Here is a 5,817-nt window from a genome sequence, read left to right as displayed (position 1 = left end):
TACTGATACTATTTCACTCGGAAGTGTGTCATTATTACGTTTAGTGATCAAAGCGTGTAGCATTAGACCATGGTTTAGTTCACGGGAAGTCTTCATTTCGTAAAACCCTAAAAAAATAAAAATTCAGAATGGGGGGAGAAGACTAGTTCTTTAGGGTCTGCTAGGGAAAGACCATTCGGGTTCCATTTTCGAGAACTACACAAAAACAAAAAATCTAACTCTAACAGAAATACATAAAATCCTTAAAAGACTTGATTCTCCCCACACTTAGTTAGTTGTGGTATCGAAATTGTGAATAACTTCGTTGTCGACTTCCATCAGACTATCTATGTAATGTTTAACTCTGTGACCATTAACTTTAAATTCAATTCCATTTGAATTTATTAATTCTATCGTTCTGTATGGGAAAACTCTTTTGACTATGAATGGTCCAGACCATCTTGATTTCAATTTTCCAGAAAATAGCTTGAATCGTGAATTGAAAAGAAGAACTCTGTCTCCTTCTTTAAATTCTTTTAAACTTCTGATTCTTTTATCATGCCATTTCTTCGTTCTTTCTTTATAGATTAATGAATTTTCGTATGCTTCATGTCTTAATTCTTCTAATTCGTTTAGTTGACTTAACCGTAGACGTCCAGCTTCATGTAAATCAAGATTACATGTCTTCAAAGCCCAAAATGCTTTGTGTTCAATTTCTACTGGAAGATGACATGCTTTTCCATAAACGAGTCTAAAAGGCGTGGTTCCAATTGAAGTTTTGTAGGCTGTTCTAAAAGCCCAGAGTGCATCCTCCAATTTAATGGACCATTCCTTCGGATTTGATCCTACGGTTTTTTCTAGAATACGTTTTAAAGCTCGGTTGGTATTTTCAACTTGTCCACTTGTTTGTGGATGATATTCGGTGGAGATTTTACGAGTTACTCCATATCTTTTAAGAACTTTCTCAAGTTGATTATTACAGAAATGAGTTCCCCGATCACTTATTAAAGCTTTCGGTGTTCCAAACCTTGCAAAAAGACGTTTTAAAAAGTTGACTACAACTCGTGCATCGTTAGTTGGGAGAGCTTGTGCTTCCGCCCATTTAGATACATAATCAATGGCTACGAGAATATAGAGATTATTATGAGATTTTGGAAATGGACCCATAAAGTCAATACCCCAAATGTCAAATACTTCACATACTTGAATGACATTTTGTGGCATTTCATCACGTTAACTTATTTTTCCGGCCCTTTGACATGCATCACAGGATTTGCAAAGAAGGTGAGCGTCTTTGTAAATTGTAGGCCAATAAAATCCAGCATCATAAACTTTTCTTGCTGTTAGTTGAGGCCCATAATGCCCTCCTGTTGGTCCTATGTGACAATGGTTTAAGATTTTACTAGCTTCATCTCCGAATACACATCGGCGTATTATTCCATCGGGACAACTTTTAAACAGATGTGGATCTTCCCAGAAATAGTGTTTTATATCACTGAAGAATTTCTTTCGTTTTTGGTACGATAATCCTTTTTCAAGGAATCCACATACCAAGTAGTTTGCATAGTCTGCAAACCATGGAATTTCATTATAATCTATCTTCAATAGATATTCATCAGGAAAGTTGTCTTGTATGGCTGATTCATTTAGAACTTCTAATTTGGGATTTTCAAGACGATAAAGATGATCAGCGGCGAGATTTTCTGCTCCTCTTTTATCTCGGATTTCAATATCAAATTCTTGTAAGAGTAAGATCCAACGGATTAATCTTGGTTTGACATCTTGTTTCGAAAATAGGTATCTAAGAGCAGAATGGTCGGTATAGACCACCGTTTTTGCTAGAACGAGATATGAACGAAATTTATCAAAAGCAAAGACAATAGCAAGGAGTTCTTTTTCAGTAGTTGTGTAATTTGTTTGTGCTCCTTGTAATGTCTTACTAGCATAATATATAGGTTGAAATCTTTTTTCAATCCTTTGTCCTAAAACGGCTCCCATTGCAAAATCACTTGCATCGCACATTAGTTCAAACGGTAGATTCCAATTTGGTGTTATCATGATCGGCGCATTAGTAAGTTTCTCTTTAAGAATATTAAAAGATTTGATGCATTCATCTGAAAAGATGAATGGAGCATCTTTTTCTAGGAGTTTATTCATAGGAGTGGCAATTTTAGAAAAATCTTTTATGAAACGTCGGTAAAAACCGGCATGCCCTAGAAAACTCCTAACTCCTCTAACATTGGTGGGATGTGGAAGTTTAGCAATTACATCTACTTTAGCTCTATCCACTTCAATTCCTTCCTTTGAAATTTTATATCCAAGAACGATGCCTTCTTTAACCATGAAATGGCATTTCTCCCAATTAAGTACTAGATTTGATTGTTCGCATCTAATAAGCATTCGTTCCAGATTAACTAGACATGATTCAAAAGTATCACCGAAGACTGAAGAGTCATCCATGAAAACTTCCATGCATTCTTCTATCATGTCGTGAAAAATCGCCATCATGCACCTTTGAAAGGTTGCAGGGGCGTTGCAAAGTCCAAATGGCATGCGTTTGTAAGCAAAAGTACCATAAGGGCACGTGAATGTGGTTTTCTCTTGATCTTCGGGTGCTATTGGAATTTGAAAATATCCAGAAAAACCATCAAGAAAACAATAGTAACTGTTTCCGGCTAATCTTTTCAACATTTGATCAATGAAAGGTAAGGGAAAGTGATCTTTTCTGGTGGCGTCATTTAATTTTCTATAATCAATACATACACGCCATCCTGTTACAGTCCTAGTAGGAATAAGCTCATTTTTCTCATTTGTAATGACAGTTATGCCACCCTTCTTAGGCACGCATTGAACTGGGCTTACCCATGGACTATCAGAAATTGGATAAATTAAACCTGCATCTAGCAGTTTAATTATTTCTTTTTTAACAACATCTTGCATCTTAGGATTTAGTCTTCGTTGGCGTTGCACATACGTTTTATGACCTTCTTCCATAAGGATTTTATGTGTGCAATACGAAGGACTTATTCCTTTAATATCATGAATCTTCCATGCAATAGCTGGTTTATGAGCTTTCAACACAGAAATGAGTTGAGATTTTTCATTTTCAGTAAGAGAAGACGATATTATTACAGGTAATTCAGATTCACCATGTAAATAAGCATATTCCAAATGGTTTGGAAGTAGCTTTAACTCTAATTTCGGAGGTTCTTCTATCGATGATTTATATCGATATCTGTCTTCTTCTTTTAACATTTGAATTTCTTCTGTTGTTGGTTCATATCCATTAGCTATTAGTGTAGCTAACATTTCAACTTCATCAATTGGTTCAGTTCCTTCTCCTAAAGAACATTCTCCTGTTCCTTGTAATTCTAGAAATTCTTCTAATAATTTTGCATGTGAATCTATAGTTTGAATATAATAACATGTATCATCTGCAGATTGCGGTTGTTGCATTGCTCTATTAACTGAAAAGGTAACACTCTCGTTCTCTATACTTAGGGTCAGTTTCTTACCAAACAAGTCTATCATTGCTTTAGCCGTGTTTAAGAATGGTCTTCCTAATATGAGAGGAATTTCAGAATCTTCTTCCATGTCCAGAACAACAAAATCTACTGGAAATACTAAAGTACCAACTTTAACTAGCATGTTCTTCATTATCCCTCTAGGATATTTTATTGGTCGATCGGCTAGTTGTATACTTATTCATGTTGGTTTCAATTCTCCAAGGTCTAGTTTAGTGTATAGTGAATACGGCATTAAATTTATACTAGTACCTAAGTCTGCTAATGCTTCTATTGAACTAAGACTACCCAGAAAATATGGAATTGTGAAACTTCCTGGATCAGATAATTTTTCTGGTATCTTATTCAACAGTACTGCAGAACAATTAGCATTCATAGTAACAGCCGAGAGTTCTTCCATTTTCTTTCTATTCGTGATTAGATCTTTCAAGAATTTAGCATATCTAGGCATTCCTGAAATCACATCAATGAAAGGAAGATTTACATTTATCTGTTTAAACATATCCAAGAATTTGGATTGCTCGGCTTCAAGTTTTTCTTTTTTCATTTTACTTGGGTAAGGAAGTGGTGGTTGGTATGGTTTAACATAAGGTTTAGCCTTAACTATGTTATCTTCATTAACCTTTTCAACTACCGGTTCTTTTTCCTTATCTTGATCAGGTTGTGATTCTTGTGGAGTAGGAATAGTTTCATCAGAAGTTACAGATATTTCAGGTGGTTTAAGTGTTGTACCACTTCTTGTGGTAATGGCTTTAGCTGTTTCATTCCGGGGGTTTGCATTTGTATCACTAGGTAAACTTCCCGGTTTTCTTTCACCTATTAACCTTGCTAGGTTACTTACTTCTTGTTCCAAATTTTGAATAGAATCTTGTTGATTTCTAAATGCTTGAGCATTTTGTTCATTGGTTTGTTTTTGAGATGTGAAAAACTGTGTTTGAGTTTCAACTAGTTTTGTCATCATATCTTCTAAATTCGGCTTTTTATCATCGATTTGTGGTGGTTTGTTTTGAAAATTAGGTCTTTGCTGATTGTAAGTATTATTGGATACTTGTTGATTACTAGGACCTTGTTGGTTGTTGTATGGAACATTTCGGTTATAATTCTGGTTTTGATTGTAAATCGGTCTTGGCGGTTGATAATTATTCTGATAATTATTTCCAGGCCTTTGGTTTATGTATGAAATATTCTCTCTTTGTTCCATTGTTAATTCAATACTGAGACAATCTTTTGTCAAATGTGGTCCTCCACACTGCTCACAACTAATTCGTATTGAGTGAATATCCTTAGTCATCTTTTCCATTCGTCTCTCGACAGCATCTATCTTTGCGGAAATGAAATCTAAGTCATGGCTAGAATCAGTTCTAGCTGCTTTAGATGATCTAACGATATCTTTTTCTTGGTGCCACTCATGTGAGTGGGAAGCAGTGTTATCAATAATTTTGTAAGCATCAGTTTCGGTTTTCTTCATAATGGAACCACCAGCTGCTATATCGATGTCTTTCCTTGTAGTGATGTCGCATCCTTGGTAGAATATTTGTACTATTTGACAGATGTCTAAACCATGTTGCGGACATCCTCTTAATAACTTTCCAAATCTTGTCCATGCCTCATATAGAGTTTCATTTGGTTTCTGTGTGAACGTAATAATTTCTCCTTGAAGTCTTACGGCTTTAGATGCCGGAAAGAATTGTTTAAGAAATTTTTCAACTAAAACGTCCCATGTATCAATCGCCCCTTCAGGTAACGATTCCAACCAATCTTTGCCTTCTCCCTTTAAAGTCCAGGGAAATAACATGAGATATATCTGTTCATCCTCCACTTCTCTTATTTTAAATAGTGTGCAGATCCTATTAAAGGTACGAAGATGTTCGTTTGGATCTTCCTTCGGCGCACCACTAAATTGGCATTGATTAGTCACCATATGTAGAATTTGTCCTTTGATTTCATAATCTGGCGCATTAATGTCTGGATGAGTAATTGCGTGACCTTGGCCAGTGCGTTTAGCTCTCATTCGGTCTTCCATACTTAAAGGTTCTAGATTCTCCATAATTGAATTTGTTGAATCGGAATCACTAGAGGATTATGATTTAATGGTTCGTTCCTCAACAATCTCTGTTTGAATGATTGGTGGTTCCGGAGGAAAAATTAATGGTTCAGGATCTATGAATTGTCCCTGAATATTCTCCGGATTCTCAATTGTAAGGTCGGGTTCAAAAAATGGATTATCGGAAATTTGAACTGGAGTACTTGGTCGACTGGATGACGATTCTAAAGAAAAATCAACGGCGGTAATATTAGCTAAATGTCTTGATCT

The 5,817-nt window shown here is 35.6% G+C and overlaps 1 non-coding gene across 1 annotated transcript; it reads left to right on the top strand.

Moving 5' to 3' along the window:
* Window positions 1-5,059: 5,059 nt before the first annotated feature.
* LOC139895192 (small nucleolar RNA R71) lies at window positions 5,060-5,166 on the top strand. The gene has a single exon (XR_011775654.1). It is a non-coding gene; the product is annotated as a small nucleolar RNA R71 (small nucleolar RNA).
* The last annotated feature ends 651 nt before the right edge of the window (window positions 5,167-5,817 follow it).

The sequence above is a fragment of the Rutidosis leptorrhynchoides genome, chromosome 2 (genome assembly GCF_046630445.1).
Source record: "Rutidosis leptorrhynchoides isolate AG116_Rl617_1_P2 chromosome 2, CSIRO_AGI_Rlap_v1, whole genome shotgun sequence".
NCBI classification, from domain to species: Eukaryota; Viridiplantae; Streptophyta; class Magnoliopsida; order Asterales; family Asteraceae; genus Rutidosis; species Rutidosis leptorrhynchoides.
This window is presented reverse-complemented; position numbering and strand designations above follow the sequence as displayed.